The 17208-nt window shown below is 42.7% G+C and overlaps 1 protein-coding gene across 1 annotated transcript in view; it reads right to left on the bottom strand.

The window, feature by feature from the left end:
* Positions 1-16454, bottom strand: part of LOC123751403 (cytoplasmic dynein 2 light intermediate chain 1) — a 191427-nt gene extending 174973 nt beyond the window's left edge. Inside the window, exon 1 of the mRNA XM_069326253.1 lies at positions 16292-16454. The gene's annotated coding sequence lies outside the window, so the exon portion shown is untranslated. The remainder of the gene's footprint in view (positions 1-16291) is intronic.
* Positions 16455-17208: the final 754 nt, after the last annotated feature.

The raw sequence follows: 17208 nt of genomic DNA, 5'->3' as shown, positions 1-17208 counted from the left end.
TTATGATTATTCCGACAATCTTTTATTGCGGTATGGACCTGAAAATTTACTTTGAAAGGATTGTGCCTGGGGTAGGAAAGTAGGCTAGAACGAGGTCTCCAACATTAAACTTTCTTACTTAATCTCAGATTAAAATGAAGGCACATTTTGACCAACAGAGATGTTGATAAATTATCACTGGCAAATTTATGAACTCTGTCAAGGATGTGCCTTACATTTTTAAGAAACTGGGTCACATTAAGAGAGTCAATGAAGGTGTTAGAGGATAATGAATCTTTAAAGGATTTAAGTAGGGTACGACACTTATGGCCGTAGAGCATCTCATAAGGAGATTTTTTTGTTTTTTCAGGGATATTCCAGCGCGGGCCCTAAGCCTCTGGCTGGCCCACTGTGTGGGCCCTAAGCCTCTGGCTGGCCCACTGTGCGGGCCCTAAGCCTCTGGCTGGCCCACTGTGCGGGCCCTAAGCTTCTGGCTGGCCCACTGTGCGGGCCCTAAGCCTCTGGCTGGCCCACTGTGCGGGCCCTAAGCCTCTGGCTGGCCCACTGTGCGGGCCCTAAGCCTCTGGCTGGCCCACTGGGCGGGCCCTAAGCCTCTGGCTGGCCCACTGGGCGGGCCCTAAGCCTCTGGCTGGCCCACTGGGCGGGCCCTAAGCCTCTGGCTGGCCCACTAAGTGTTGCTTGTTTCTGTTTTACATGGGAGGAGTATGAGTATTTATGACTCGTATGGTCGCTTCAGCAAGATTTTGCCATATGTGTTTAACAACTTCTTCTGCTCTGTTGAATCTAAGTTGAAATCTTAATGGGTTTGTAACTGTGCACTGTGTTAGATAATGTTCCAGTGGTCTGTCGGGCATTTCTCCACAGTGTTGACATTTCCTCTCATCTTCCGGAACCTGTAAGCCTATTTCCCATGCACATGGGTATCCAAGCCTGATGCGATGTAAGTGCACTTCTGTTGTTCTACTGCTCCCTTTCATCAAACTAAGTGGTTCGTAGTTGGTTGAATTCTTGTACCAACCCGCAGATCCTGATGTTGCAACTGCTGTGTTGTGGTCACTGTACATCTTTTGCATTGCTCTGTTTCTAATTACTTTCTTAATCTGTGATAGACTCTGTGGTATGTAAATGTCTACATTTCTCCTCTTAGTAGCAAGTTTTGCAGCTTCGTCTGCAATGTCATTTCCTATTATTCCCACATGACTTGGCACCCAGTTGATAAGTACCCGTCGGCCTTGTCGTTTGAGTGTTTGCATGAATGATAAGACATTTGTGATCAGATGGATGTTATCACATATGTGTTCTTGTTGCAAGGTTTCAATGGCGGTTCTTGAATCTGTATGTATGATAACATGTTGTCGGTGTTCAGCAAGAGCATGTTCCAAAGCCTTTTGAATGGCTAGCATCTCTGTTTGTAAAGTCGAGCACCCATTTGAGAGCCTCCAACTATTTACAGAGTTTCCTGCTTTAACTGCAGCTCCGGTTTCTTGTCCCTGCTGGTCTACTGATCCATCTGTGAAGTAAGTGAAGCTGTCGGATGCCATGTTTGCTTCTATATGCATCTGTGCAATGTTACGTAGCAGATGAGGATTTGTCTGGTTCTTCTTTCCTTCAAGAGCCATAATCTTAAAGTCTGCTGGCAGAGATTCCCAAGGGGTTTGCATAACAAAGTCTGCATGTATTTCGTCGACACCCCTCTCAGTGACTGTGTTTGTTATATCGAATGTATTGATGGTGTTTATCGCACAATGGGTCCACCTGTTGCTATTGGAGGCTCTTCTGTCCAGAGTTAGTGCTCCAGTGATTATATCTTTAAGTGAACTGATTCTAGGTCTAGTCAATATCTTGGTCAGCATGCACGCAGCAATCCCTTTTACCCTTATTTCAATCGACGTTAGCTTTGTTTCTAGTCTTAGGTTCAGTATTTTAGTCCATCTGGGAGCTCCTGTTATGATTCGCAATGCATCATTTTGAAGAACCTCAACGTTTGCCCACTGACCAGGAGAAAGAGTGAGTAAGGCAGGCGCTGCACATAAGGAGATACTCCTAGGGACTCATTTGGAAGACTTCTGAAAATGCACATAGTTAGATCTAGTTGCTTATCCCAATCCTTCTCTGTGCTGATACAGAATTTCCTTAAAAGTGATTTAATAGTCTGATGACTACGTTTTAAGGATCCCTGTGAAGCAGGATGATAGGGGCTAGACAGTACCTGTGTGATGTGGAATTCTTCGAGACTTTTCTTGAAGAGGTCACTGGTGAAGTTTGTGCCACAATTACTCTGTATTTCTCTGGGAAATCCGTATTGGGTGAAGATCTTCAAGAGATGCTTCACAACGGTAGCAGCCGGAATGTTCTTGATGGGAACTGCTATGGGGAACCTAGTGGTAGGACATAGGATAGTGATGATATAAATGTTGCCCGAGCTGGTCCTGGGCAAAGAACCGACGCAGTCGATTATGAGCTAACTGAATGGTTCCAAAGGCACCGGGATGGGAATCAGGAGTGCCTTGGGTATGGGAGCGTTCGGTTTACCTGCCAGCTGACACGTGTGACAGGTATTCACAAAGGTCTTGCCGCCGCGAACCGTACCTGACCAGTAGTAGTCCTGCTTCAGGACGTTTGTTATAAGTCTTCTTGAAGCCATAGTGAGAGAGAGGGCCATGGACCAGACGCATGAGATCTAGCCGTAGGCTGGTAGGGACTACCAGCTGGTCGACGTTAGCCCAATCAAATCAAATAAAATCAAATATTTATTCAGGTAAAGTACATACATACAAGGTGAGATACAAACATTGATGGATTTATAGATAGAGTTAGTACATACAATGCCTAAAGCCACTATTACGCAAAGCGTTTCGGGCAGGAAAAACACTAAGACTAAAACTTAATACTAATTGAGATTAAAGTATAACTTGTGTTGAGAAAATAAAAATTACCTTTATTTGAGAAAATAACAAACGGGGTGAACATGGGAGAAAAATAGCAAAATACAATTTGGTCAACAGACAGCATTGTTTAAAATAGTAGACATGGGTTGACATTTAGGGGTAAGGTAGGTTACATGGAGTAAATTATGTAGTACTTAGTTTTTATCTTAAACTGGTTGAGAGAGGTACAGTCTTTAACATGGTTGGGAAGGTCATTCCACATTCTGGATCCCTTGATTTGTAGAGCATTTCTAGTTAGATTAAGTCGTACTCTTGGAATATCAAAACGGTATTTGTTTCAGGTGTGGTGCTCATGGGTTCTGTTACAACCTTCTAGGAAGCTTTTTAAGGTCAGGATTGACATTACTGTTCAGCATTTTATATATATAAAAAATACACATGAGAGAATGTGCAGTGACTTAATATCTAACATTTTCAGAGATTTGAGTAAGGGTACCGAGTGATGTCTGGGGCCAGAGTTAGATATTGTCCTAATAGCAGCTTTGTGTTGAGTAATTAGAGGACGTAAATGATTTTGGGTAGTAGAACCCCAAGCACAAATACCATAGTTGAGATATGGATAGATGAGGGAGTAATAGAGTCACCAGGGCAGGGCGGGGTACATAATATCTGATCTTAGAAAGAATGCCAACAGTTTTTGAAACTTTTTTTGATATATTTAGAATATGTCCCCGGAAATTCAGCTTCTGGTCAATGAGAACGCCAAGGAATTTGCCATCTATTTTGTTACAAATTTGGGTATTGTTTATTTTGGGATTTATTTGATTAGAGGATTTATTGCCAAACTGAATATAGAAAGTTTTGTCAATGTTAAGGGTGAGTTTCTTGACAGTTAGCCAAAGATGGACTTTATTTAGCTCAGTATTTACTGTGGCATTTAGAGCAAGGGGATCAGGACTGGAGTAAATGAAGGTTGTGTCGTCAGCAAATAGAATTGGCTTGAGGTGTTGGGAGGCATTTGGAAGGTCATTAATGTAGATGAGAAAGAGGAGAGGGCCAAGTATGCTGCCCTGAGGAACACCAATGTTGATGGGTAGGGTGGGAGAAATTGAATTATCCACAGAAACATACTGGAGCCTGTCAGTAAGGAAAGATTTGAGGTACTGCAGGGAGTGACCTCTGACTCCATAATGATGTAATTTAAGAAGAAGGTTTTGGTAGTTGACAGTGTCAAACGCCTTACGCAGGTCCACAAATAACCCAACAGGGAACTCATTTTTATTAAGAGCTGCATGAATCAAGTTAATCATACTAATAAGTGCATCGTTAGTGCTTTTTTGGGGTCTGAAGCCATACTGACAAGAGCTAAGTATATTGTGTTTGGCTAGATAAGAGTAAAGCTGCTTGTAGATTAGTTTTTCAAATATTTTTGACAAGTTAGGCAGGATTGATATAGGTCTGTAGTTGTTAACATCTGTGAGATCACCACATTTGTGGACAGGGGTTACTTTCGCTTTTTTTTAGAATATCTGGAAAGGTTTGGAGTTCAAGTGACTTGTTGAAGAGCAATGCAATAGCAGGGGCTAAAGATCTGGAGGCTTTTTTGTAAATTAAAGTTGGTATCTCCTTAAGGGCACTAGACTTGGTTTTAAGGGAAAGGATTATCTCATTGACATCAGTGGAATTAATAGGCTTTAGGTACAGAGACTGTGGGTAGTTACCTGTAAGATAGTCCTTAACATCAGTACTGGAAGATGGAATATCATTTGCAAGGGATGACCCAATGGAAGAGAAGAACCTATTGAACTCAATAGCAGAATCAGAGGCTGAAAGCTGACCATCGTTATTGAACAGGAGTGTTGGTTTGTTATTTAAGATCCTCTTTGATCCCAATATTTGTGAAATTGTGCTCCAAGTTTTTTTTAATGTTGCTCTTTATTTGGGTAAATTTATCTTCGTAGTACTTAGTTTTGGCTCGTCTAATTATCTTAGATAGCAATAACGAGTAATTCTTTGAGAATTCTTTGGAGACGGTTCCTAACCTATACTTCTTCTCAAGGTCGTGTTTTTTATTAATGGATTTAAGTATTCTCTTTGTAAGCCAAGGATTGTTAAGCCTTTTGGTTGTGACTTGTTTTGTAAGCATAGGACAGTGGGTGTTATAAAGGCTGAGAGTTTTTTTAATAAAAGATTGCACTGCCAGGTTGATGTCCCCTATTGTGAGATTTTTTTCAACGCCTACCTTCCTTAGGAGGTGGACTACAAGTTTAAAGGCTGCTCACGGCAGTTAAGCATGAGTCCAATAGAAAAAGGAAAAGCGGGAGCAAACCGCCAGGCCTCCACCACTAGGGGTGAAAACCTGTCCACAATAGGCCGCTGGTTCCTCCTAGTTAAACAGGACGTTAAAACTAATAAAGGGTAACCGATGGGTTCTCACAATCAAATGTTTATATTTGATGTGGCGCTATGAATTGGAATTCGAATTCCCAAGAACAGCCGTCATTTCAAGATCACATCAACATTTAATCGTAATATGCAGAAATATGGTGGAATAATAGGGTTGAAGGGTTGACATCAAAGACCGTTTTCTATAACATAACAATTTATTAATAACAAGAGACTAACTACTACATTACCGAGTTTACGTTACGTTAATGTCCATCCAGTGGCACGATAACAACCAGCTAAATAGCAACTCTTGCTGTGCGGCTGCATACTGAACTGACCTGAACACAGGTGTGCCCACTGATGACGCAATATTGCAAATCAAAGAAAAATATCACAGGCTAAGTTACACCACAGCAAATGGTTACGTTATTGTCCATCAAGTGGCATTTGCAACACAGCTATTCAACAGCCCCCGAGAAGTGACAGCAGGCTCCATCTTGCTGACACTTCGGGCTGACAACATGAACTAACTGAACAAATGAAGGATATCCACTGAAGACACAAGCATGCAATCAATAGTGTCTCGGTTTCCCTGACAGCTACTATAATCACAAGCTTAGGGGTCCTCCCGCCCCCCAGGAGAGACCCACGTAACTAGGCGGGTAGTCCAACAGTGATTCCCCCCTATCACAACCCAGTGTGAACACTCTTTGCAACTCCCTACAAGAAGTTGCCCTGTGAATTATTGCCCTAATTTTCAATTAGGGACAAAAAATGCTACAATCTTCAGTGTCCGGAATTCCATGTGAGAGGTTCAGAGCGTTTTAGACGGGAAGATCAATATGACACTACTGGAAATTTTTTAGAGGAAGGCAGAAACAGAGTAGTAAATATAAGAGAGAGGAACAGTCAGATGGAACCACTACAGGATTACAGAGGGGAACGGAGATACCCACAAGACTGGAATTCAAATTACCAACAAGCACACAGGTACTACACCAGACAACACCCGTCCTACTACCAAAACTGGACGAATCACTTCCAAAACGACACACCCTGGACGCAAACACAGTGGCCTCCTTATCAGAGCCTCAGATATTAACACCAAGTAAGGCTTCCAGCACTTCCACTAAGACGATAACATCATTTATATTTGCCAACATCCAGGGTATAAAAACACGCAAAACCAACAAAGTTCAATTTATAGATGGTCTCCTTCATGAGGCAAATGCAGTGTTTGCAGCCCTAACAGAAACCCACACAAAGGACTACCATGATGGTGAAATATGGATCTCAGAGTACAATCTTTTCAGATGTGATAGGAAACACCGGCTTCAGGGTGGGGTCAGCCTCTACATCAAAGACACACTCATCTGTACTGAGCTGCTAAACACCTCAAATGATATGGTGGAAGTGCTGATAATCAAAATAGAGATTTTAAATGTAGTTATTGTCCTTGTATATAAGTCACCGGAGGCAAACCCTCAGCAGTTTAAAGACCAACTAATGAAAATAGAACACTGCTTGGAAAACCTCACAAATCCAGCTCCGAACATCATCCTGCTTGGGGACTTTAACCTACGGCACCTGAAATGGAAGCACCTGGCTAATACAGTAATATCAGAAAGAATACCAGGAAGTAGCCTAAATGAACAGGCACATGCAAATGACCTGCTACGGATGTGCGACAGGTTTGCCTTAAACCAGCAAATAGTAGAACCAACTAGGAAGGAGAACACGCTGGACCTCATTTTCACTAATAATGATGAATTGATCAGGAACATAATGATTACAAATACCTGTTACTCAGATCACAACTTAATTGAAGTTATGACAACCATGGGGAGTAGACCTTCAAAACCAGTCCAGATTCCCGGTGGAGGAGATTTCAGCAAATTCAACTTCAATAATAAACAGATAAACTGGGAGCAAATAAACCAGGACTTCACAGAAATAAACTGGGAAGAACAGCTAGAAAATGCAAACCTGAACCAGTGCCTGGAAAAAAATAAGCTCAGTAGCACTAGAAATATGTTCAACCCGCATACCTCTAAGAAAAAAGAGGAAGAGATGCAGATTGGAACGGGAACGTCGTTCCCTATATAGGCGAAGAAAACGAATCGCGGAACAACTTGAGAGTCGCACCCTATCTCAAGAACGGCGAAGAAGGTTAGGTAGAGAAATAGAAACAATTGAACGGAAGCTACAAGAATCATACAAAACCCAGGAGAGGCAAAGAGAGCAAAGGCCATCAGTGAAATAGAAAAAAATCCGAAATATTTTTTCTCCTATGCAAAATCAAGATCAAAAACCACATCTAGTATCGGGCCCCTGCGAAAGGGAGATGGAACTTTCACCGATGACAACAAAGAAATGAGCGAGCTACTGAGGACGCAGTACGACTCTGTTTTCAGCGAGCCATTAAACACACTAAAGATTGATAACCCAAATGAATTTTTCATGGATACGATACCAACATCAAATCATATATCAGACGTCACCCTATCCCCACTGGATTTTGAAGAAGCCATAAACAGTATGCCTATGCACTCTGCACCAGGCCCGGATTCTTGGAACTCCATATTCATAAAGAACTGTAAAAAAACACTATCGCAGGCCCTCCACATTCTGTGGAGACAAAGCCTAGATACTGGCGTCATTCCTGATATACTAAAAACAGCAGAGATAGCACCACTTCATAAAGGAGGAAATAAGGCAGAGGCAAAAAATTACAGACCGATAGCGCTAACATCGCACATCATAAAAATTTTTGAGAGTGCTAAGAAGTAAAATCACAAAATACATGGAATCACAGCAACTCCATAACCCCGGACAACATGGTTTCAGAACAGGGCGCTCTTGCCTGTCGCAGTTGCTGGACCACTATGATATGGCATTAGATGCTATGGAAGACAAACAAAACGCGGATGTAATTTACACAGATTTCGCAAAAGCTTTTGATAAATGTGACCATGGTGTTATTGCACATGAAATGCGTTCAAAAGGAATTACCGGAAAAATAGGCAGATGGATCTACAATTTCCTGACCAACAGAACCCAATGTGTAATAGTCAACAAAATAAAATCCAGCCCATCAACCGTGAAGAGCTCAGTCCCCCAGGGTACTGTGCTTGCTCCAGTACTTTTTCTCATCCTCATTTCGGACATAGACAAGAACACAACCTATAGCACTGTATCATCCTTTGCAGATGACACTAGGATCTTCATGAGAGCAGGCAACATAGAGGACACGGCGAACCTCCAGTCAGATATAGATCAGGTCTTTCTATGGGCTACAGAAAATAATATGGTGTTTAACGAAGATAAGTTCCAGCTCATGAGCTATGGAAAAAAATGAAAATATAAAAACGGAAACCACGTACAAAACTCAGGCAAATCATAACATAGAACGAAAAGGCAATGTAAAGGATCTGGGTGTACTCATGTCGGAAGACCTTACCTTTAAAGAACACAATAAAGTAGCCGTCACAACTGCAAGAAAAATGACAGGTTGGATAACAAGAACTTTTCACACTAGAGATGCTATACCGATGATGATACTTTTCAAAACGCTTGTGCTCTCTAGAGTGGAGTACTGCTGCACAATGACAGCACCTTTCAAAGCTGGAGAAATTACTGAACTGGAGAGCGTGCAGAGATCCTTTACTGCTAGAATCCACTCAGTAAAACATCTAAACTATTGGGACCGACTAAAGAGCCTAAAACTGTACTCCCTTGAGCGGAGGCGGGAGAGGTACATAATAATTTACACGTGGAAAATATTAGAGGGGCTGGTCCCAAACCTGCACACAGAAATAACATCACATGAGACCAGAAGACATGGCAGGATGTGCAGAATACCCCCGTTGAAAAACAGAGGTGCAACTAGTATTCTGAGAGAGAACTCTATCAACATCAGAGGTCCGAGACTGTTCAACACGCTTCCACTACACATAAGGGGCATAACTGGCCGACCCCTCACAGTGTTCAAGAGAGAACTGGATAAGCACCTCCAAAGGATACCTGATCAACCAGGCTGTGACTCGTACGTCAGGCTGCGAGCAGCCGCGTCCAACAGCCTGGTTGATCAGTCCGGCAACCAGGAGGCCTGGTCGACGACCGGGCCGCGGGGACGCTAAGCCCCGGAAGCACCTCAAGGTAACCTCAAGGTAAGGTAAAGGTGAATAGTGAACAAAGACCGGCAAGGCGGGATTCTGGGACACAGCTCCACAAATCCCTAGATTACTCTACTCTCGTCACCAGACGACAACCAAAAGAAATTGCCTTAAGTGATTAATTACGTTAATTGACTGATCGCAGCAGTCAGCAACAAAGTAATCACAAACAATTGTCTCACACTAGACAACATCATGATGATACTCTACGTTAATCATTAACACTTGTCTCTCTCTTGTTAACAATAACTCAAACTTATATTACATCACACTTGACTCCTAGCAAGTATTCAGTGAGTAATCCTCAATTAAGGTCAAACGGACCACTAATTACATCCCCATTGAGTTACGTTAACTAAGCCTACCCTAACTTGGTAGCTTCTCCACAGTCTGTGTCAAAAAATTACTAGTGAGTGTTAATTACCCTAATTAACTCCGAGTAATTAATTAACTGTCACCAGGACTGATAATTAATCATCCATAAATACATCTCACTCCGCACTGCCTAAGCAGGTCTCATCAAACACTGTGAATTCACGGGAAAGGAGTTAATTACTCCACTAATTAACAAGATGTGCCAAAAATCCACTGTCCTCAGACAGGAGATGATTAATACAACGATTTATGCTAGCTCCATGACCTTGCTTTACCGGGTCATCGGAGCTCTCCGGATGTTAATTACTCCACTAATTAACATGAGCCACTAATTATTATACCCCAGAAAGGTAATTAGTCTCGAGCAAATTACGTTAACACAAATACTGACAGACTCTGACAGATCCTCTCCCACTACGTGAATTCATGATGAGAAGGCTAATTACATAATTAGCTAGAGTGGTCAATTAGTTGTCACACGGACAATTAATTGCTCCCGAGACGTATCTCACTCAAGCTCAACGCTGTTCTCTCTCATAACAGCCCTCACTCACTCAACAATAAGTGTGCACCCCTTATCCAGTTAATTCCCCAATTATTAACTCACTGAATCCTTAAGTCCTCAACACAACTTAAAGAAACAAAGTAACCCCAGTGTTACATAGGTCACACTACAATGGCATGCAACAACACAAATGCACTGCCCACATACGGTTGCGGCTACTGCAACTCGCTAATTACTGTGCCCACACAATAATGACACACGGTTGTGCAACACACAAGAGTATACCAATATTACTGCCCCTCTTATCTTGCACCCGTTGCAAAGGACTACTGTGAACACACACTTACCTCAGCAAGGCAATTAACCCATCAATTGCCTGCTCTCATTAAGCACTGTGAATTCCCCTGAATAATCCTAGAGGTCCCTTAAACCCTCAACACCGCTCTGAGGGCAGCAATACCGTATAACTGATAACAACACTGCACAAACCTGCAACATAATGATGCCGTCAGCATACCCCACATGCTAATGACATCATTAGGCAATCAGTCAGCAATCACATCTACTGACTCACCACACAACACAGTACATAAACATGCAAATGAACACATAGAAATGGCATTCACATAATCAATGAAAATTATATCATCAGGTAAATGTAACTAACTACACAGACCTCAGGGTACCCACTGACATCCCTGCAACCTGGCCTGCCTACCTCTAATGATTATAATTTTACATGCTGATACTCATAGCACTAATCCAGTCTGACCGATTATATAGAATCGACAACTGGATCATTTATATGGTAAATCTCTACACTAACCGGTACATACTCGAGTCAGTCTACACACATATATGCATATATAACTACAGTGTGGTCCCGTGTACAACATCTATCTCCAGGTACCGCCCTTCCAGTCACCTGGACGTGCTACAGACAGCTGTCTCTCAGCTGCTTCCCTAGCCTGGCGAGGCTCTGAGACAACTCTTACCGGGAATTTCCACCGGTACTCATCACACTGTACACAATGATAAATTTTACTCACGTCTAACCTCCTCATTGTTACTCATTTCCCAGGTCACTACCACTCTAGCTGTCAACACTTAGCTTGCTCCTCATGCGTCGACAAGATGTGGCCCTAGGCTGTCCCAGGAAAGTGGCCAAGTGGCCCAAGGAGGTGGCCAAGGCATGTGGCCACCGCATGGCCCTAAGGGGGTGGCCACAGGTAGCGCATGACGTCATAGCACCCCACCCGGCTGAGCTTGTGCGCGGGGTGGGGTGGGGGTTTGGCCGTGCGGGTGGCCTGGGTGGGTGGCCCCCCCGAGCAGCTGGCCAAGGTGGGTGGCCGCGGGCTGCCTGGGGTGGCCGCGCACATGGGTGCCTCGGGCTGGCAGGCTGCCGCCCACAGGCGTACACACGCGGATGAGGAATCACTAACAACCCCATCAAACCAGAGCCTGCCTTGCTCTACACTGGGGTGACAATGGCCGGCGGCGTCCCCACACTGACGCCGCCTGGCGGAACTCAAAGTCCAACATGGGCCTGTAATCTCACCACAATTACACTAGGAGGCCCTGCTCGATTCCGCCAATTGTCCAACAACACTAGACAGGTTATTCAAACCACCTGTTACACCATGAGGCTCTGCCAGCTGCCTCATGGGTGAACACTGTCAACTGTCTCTTTAGCTTTTTACTGTTCCTTCCGTAAATCCTTGGCCCCAATTCACGCCAATTGGGCCTTGACACAACCCCTGATGGCCAGAGTGCCATGCTCGATGAGTAATTTGGACGACAGAAGCGATTAACGGGGGTGGAGGTGGCAGGCCTGCCACCTCCACCAGTCACTTCTTCCTCCGCTTGCCGCCCAATTCAAACTGACTCTATGGCGGGCAGGGAAACTCAAAATGCCCATATCTCCCCCCTACCTTGTCTTCACCAATCAGCAGGGAGCCGGCACACTACCAAGATGCCGCTTCCAACCACAGCTCTTCGCGCCAAAACTCGGCTTGGAGCACAGGTGCCTAGACCAATCACATGCCTCAGTCATCCCGTGACGTCACAAGGAGGGGGAGGCCTAAAAGACAGTGGCGTACTGTCTCACATGGTGGGGGGGGGGGGGGAAGGCAACGTTCACCCCACTGTCCCTCCCCCCCTGTAAAAACCGTTGGGAGAGTCAAGTACCTCCCTACACCACTTCACTCTCAACTCCCATCCTATTTCACAGAAACAGGAAAATTTCTGTAATTCTCTCTACAGAGCAATCACAGGCCTCTAACCAGTCCCAAGCGATAGTCCTTAACATAAGCTTTCATTCAACACCCCACAAGTATATGTTAGTTTGAAAGCTTCAGTTTCTAGAGCGACTACCCTAATCTAGAAACTAGAAAAACTAGCTGAGGGAATCTAGATTCCCTCACACCTATGTTACCTAACTCGGGCTCCCAGATGACATTATCAGCAGCAGTTATAAAATTGCCTATAGCAGTTTCATTGTGCAGCCTAAAGCTTAACTCCCTTGTCTCTAGAGGTGGTTTGTTAATGTTAGTTAAGAGAAATGTGGGGTAATGGTCTGTAGTGCTATCGGTGATTATCCCTGAAGTAAGCGGATAGGTTATGTTGGTCCAGATGTGATCTAGAGTCGTGGTAGTACTATCAGTGATTCTAGTAGGTCTAGTGATTAAGGGTATGAGGAAGCAGGAATTCATACCGTTGAGGAAGCTAACAGCAGTAGGGTGTTCAGGCTGGCAGAGGTCAATATTAAAGTCCCCTGCGATAATTAGATGGTTTTTGTTCAGTCTGTTATCGAGTATTAGATTTCTAAGGTTTGAGTTGAATTCGGACACATCAGTGTTAGGAATTCTATAGACTGCACCCACAGACAGGACAGACTCGGCACCCTTGACTCTGAAACTGGCAAAGATATACTCCCCACAGCAGTCTCTAGTTCTAATTATTTTTAAGCATGTTAGTTCTTGGTGGTAGTAAAGAGCAGTACCACCACCTCTCTGAATTTGACGACAGTTGTGAATTGCCGAGTAGTTAGGCATGTTAAAGAGTTGAGTATTATCCTCTTTCAACCACGTTTCAGTAAGTATAATAAAAGATAATTTGTTGTCAATAGTTTCAATCAAGGCACTAACATCATCGAAGTGTTTACCTAGGGATCTAACGTTCAAGTTGATTACAGAGATATTGTGATTATGTTAATACATTGTTTACATCATGTGCTGTAAAATATCTGCAATTTTGATCATTAAAGTGATGATTGTCATAGATAGTGGGATAAGAGGTTCAGTTCTGGGTCTATACTTGTCTGCATAAAAAGACTGGTTGTAGGAAAACAAGGCAAGAATGGCCAATTACAAAATAGAATTTTGATATTAAAGGGGGAAAAATATATAAACAAGACTATACAAAACAAACACAAAATGAACAACAAAAGAAAAAATGAGGTAGCTTACAAGGGGCTTACAGGTACTCTCAGGTACACTGTAAGTAATAATTTGCATTATTGAGGCACAGGCAAAGCCAGGGGTACAATGGAGTAAGGGAGTATGGCGAGGCTAGGCAACCTAGGTAACAAATGAAAAAGAACAAAATTGAATAATAAACATAGGCAAATTTAAGCTAAAGATTATTTACTATAAGTAGTTTAGTTATGAACGTATAATTAATAAGACCTAAAGAAATATTAAAGCACTAAGTTAATTAAGTCCAATAAATGACTAGCAAAAAGTAAATTAAAAATTAATTTAAAAAGTGAAACAAAGAGACATTAGGATACCATGAGTTGAAGTTCAAGTTGTACTTTCTGGAGGGCAGCTTCAGATTCAGATGTTTAGATTCAGATGTTTATTCAGGTAAGGTATATACATACAAGTGATGTTACATTAATGGATTGATATATAGATAGAGCTAGTACATACAATGCCTAAAGCCACTATTACGCAATGCGTTTCGGGCAAGAAAAACATTAATATCTACAACTTAATACTAATTGAGCATAAAGAATAAAAAGTGTTGAGAACAAATACAAATAAAGATAAAAAAAGGGGGAACATGACTGAAAAAGCAGCACAAATACAATAGGTTGACAAACAGTGTTGATTAAAAAAAAAAGAAAATAACAGACATGGGTTGACAATAGAGGAGTGAGGTAGATTACAGGGAATTTATTAGGTAGTGTTTAGTTTTTATCTTAAACTGGTTGAGAGAGGTACAGTCTTTAACATGGTTGGGAAGGTCATTCCACATTCTGGGCCCCTTGATTTGCAGAGCATTTCTAGTTTGATTAAGACGTACTCTAGGAATATCAAAACTGTATTTATTTCTGGTGTGGTGCTCATGGGTTCTGTTACAACCTTCTATGAAGCTTTTAAGATCAGGATTGGCATTATAGTTTAGCGTTTTATATATGTATAATACACATGAGAGAATGTGCAGTGACTTAATATCTAACATATTCAGAGATTTGAGTAGGGGTACCGAGTGATGTCTGGGGCCAGAGTTGGATATTGTTCTAATAGCAGCTTTGCGTTGGGTAATTAGAGGACGTAAGTGATTTTGGGTAGTAGAACCCCAAGCACAAATACCATAGTTGAGATAAGGATAGATAAGGGAGTAATAGAGAGTCACCAGGGCAGGGCGTGGTACATAATATCTGATCTTAGAAAGAATGCCCACAGTTTTTGAAACTTTTTTTGATATATTTAGAATGTGTCCCTGGAAATTCAGCTTGTGGTCAATGAGAATGCCAAGGAATTTGCCATCTAATTTGTTACAAATTTGGGTATTGTTTATTTTGAGATTTATATGACTAGAGGATTTATTGCCAAACAGAATATAGAAAGTTTTGTCAATGTTAAGGGTGAGTTTGTTGGCAGTTAGCCAAAGATGGACTTTATTTAGCTCAGTATTTACTGTGGCATTTAGAGCAAGAGGGTCAGGACTGGAGTAAATGAAGGTTGTGTCGTCAGCAAATAGAATTGGTTTGAGGTGTTGGAAGGCATTTGGAAGGTCATTAATGTAGATGAGAAAGAGGAGAGGGCCAAGTATGCTGCCCTGAGGAACACCAATGTTGATGGGTAGGGTGGGAGAAATTGTATTATTCACAGAAACATATTGGACCCTGTCAGTAAGGTAGGACTCGAGGTATTGTAGGGAGTGTCCTCTGACTCCATAATGATGTAATTTAAGAAGAAGGTTATGGTGGTTGACAGTATCAAAAGCTTTACGCAGGTCCACAAATAACCCAACAGGGAACTCCTTTTTATCAAGAGCTGTATGAATCGAGTTAAGCATACTAATAAGTGCATCGTTAGTGCTTTTTTTGGGTCTGAAGCCATATTGGCAAGGGCTAAGTATATTGAGTTTGGCTAGATATGAGTAAAGCTGCTTATATATAAGTTTTTCAACAATTTTTGACAAGTTTGGCAGGATTGATATAGGTCTGTAGTTGTTAACATCTGTGGGGTCACCACATTTGTGGACAGGCGTTACTCTCGTTTTTTTTAGAATATCTGGAAAGGTTTGGAGTTCAAGTGACTTGTTGAAGAGCAAAGCAATAGCAGGGGCTAATGATCTGGAGGCTTTTTTGTAAATTAAAGTTGGTATCTCCTCAAGGGCACCAGACTTGGTTTTAAGGGAAAGGATTATCTCATTGACGTCAGTGGAGTTAATAGGCTTTAGGTACAGAGACTGTGGATAGTTACCTGTAAGATAGTCCTTAATGTCAGTACTGGTCAAGAGGCAGCTTGTTCTCTCTGGAGGGCAGTTTCCCGTTCTCTTACCTGAAGAGCCTTCCGGCTCGGCCAGGGAGGGAGGAAACTACCCAGGGGCACGACACGTACCACAAGGGACACGGCATTAGGCACACGTCAGACACTGGGGCACCCCTAAACCTAGGAAAGGCTCCACGCTCAAGCGTGTAGGGGGAGACACAGACACAACTGTACCTTAGATGTTGAGGAGGGCAGGACGCCCCTGACGGGTTGCTCTGAGTCGTTGTTGATAGGAACTGGTGTAGGGACCGTGCTGGGGGGCACAGTTGAGCAGGCTAAACTTCTGTGTTTACGTTTTGTAAGTGAGCAGCTGCTTGCTTGTCGAGAACAGGGGACCAGTCCGTCTGCAGGCAGAGCTTATGTAACCTCAGCTCGTTGTGCGCGCAGCTTGGGCGGTTAGACTCAGCTCTCTGACATATGTTTTCTTTTCCTCAGAAAACCCACCACTTTTTTTTTCGGGGGGGGAAGCAGTGTTCTTATCCTTCTGCAAGTGAACCAATGTACGAATTGTTAGATTGACAAGATGACGTGGCAAGACCGGCAACTTTAAACTATCCTGTGTGTAATTATTATTAGTATAAGGTAAGGTTACAAGAATTAAATGGATTAATTAAATCATGAACGGTGACACAAAATGTTTCGAGGTAGTACAAAGGAATGTAGGGATTTCTATACCCGGTACTCTACAAATGACGAAAATAAGGGCAAGAGGTGTCCTACTAAGACTAGGTAATACTTACAGAGTTATCATTCTTTGTGCTCTGGAAAAGAATGGTAAACTCCCTACCTGTGTAAGTATTATGATCTCTGACCAAAAGCGAAGGGGTGCGGAGAGCGTTAATACTGACGAGAACGGCTGTACGTGTCCTAGATGTTCAGTGAAGTCCTAGATGCGAAAGGAACCAAAGTCCAGTACGTCCTCCTACGCTCGTAATGCAAAGATTAGGTGTAATAGCCTGAAGACAGACCAAAGTACCAGAGTACCCGAGACAGTGATCTGCCTGAGTGAGAAACTCTTCTGTAGGGGACGAGAATAAGATGGAAAACACAGGATATAGCAAAGATTATTAGATCATTAACCATTACGAGTA

The sequence above is a fragment of the Procambarus clarkii genome, chromosome 18 (assembly GCF_040958095.1).
Source record: "Procambarus clarkii isolate CNS0578487 chromosome 18, FALCON_Pclarkii_2.0, whole genome shotgun sequence".
Lineage (NCBI taxonomy): Eukaryota > Metazoa > Arthropoda > Malacostraca > Decapoda > Cambaridae > Procambarus > Procambarus clarkii.
Note: the sequence above shows the minus strand (reverse complement) of the source record. Positions and strands in the feature narration are given on the sequence as shown.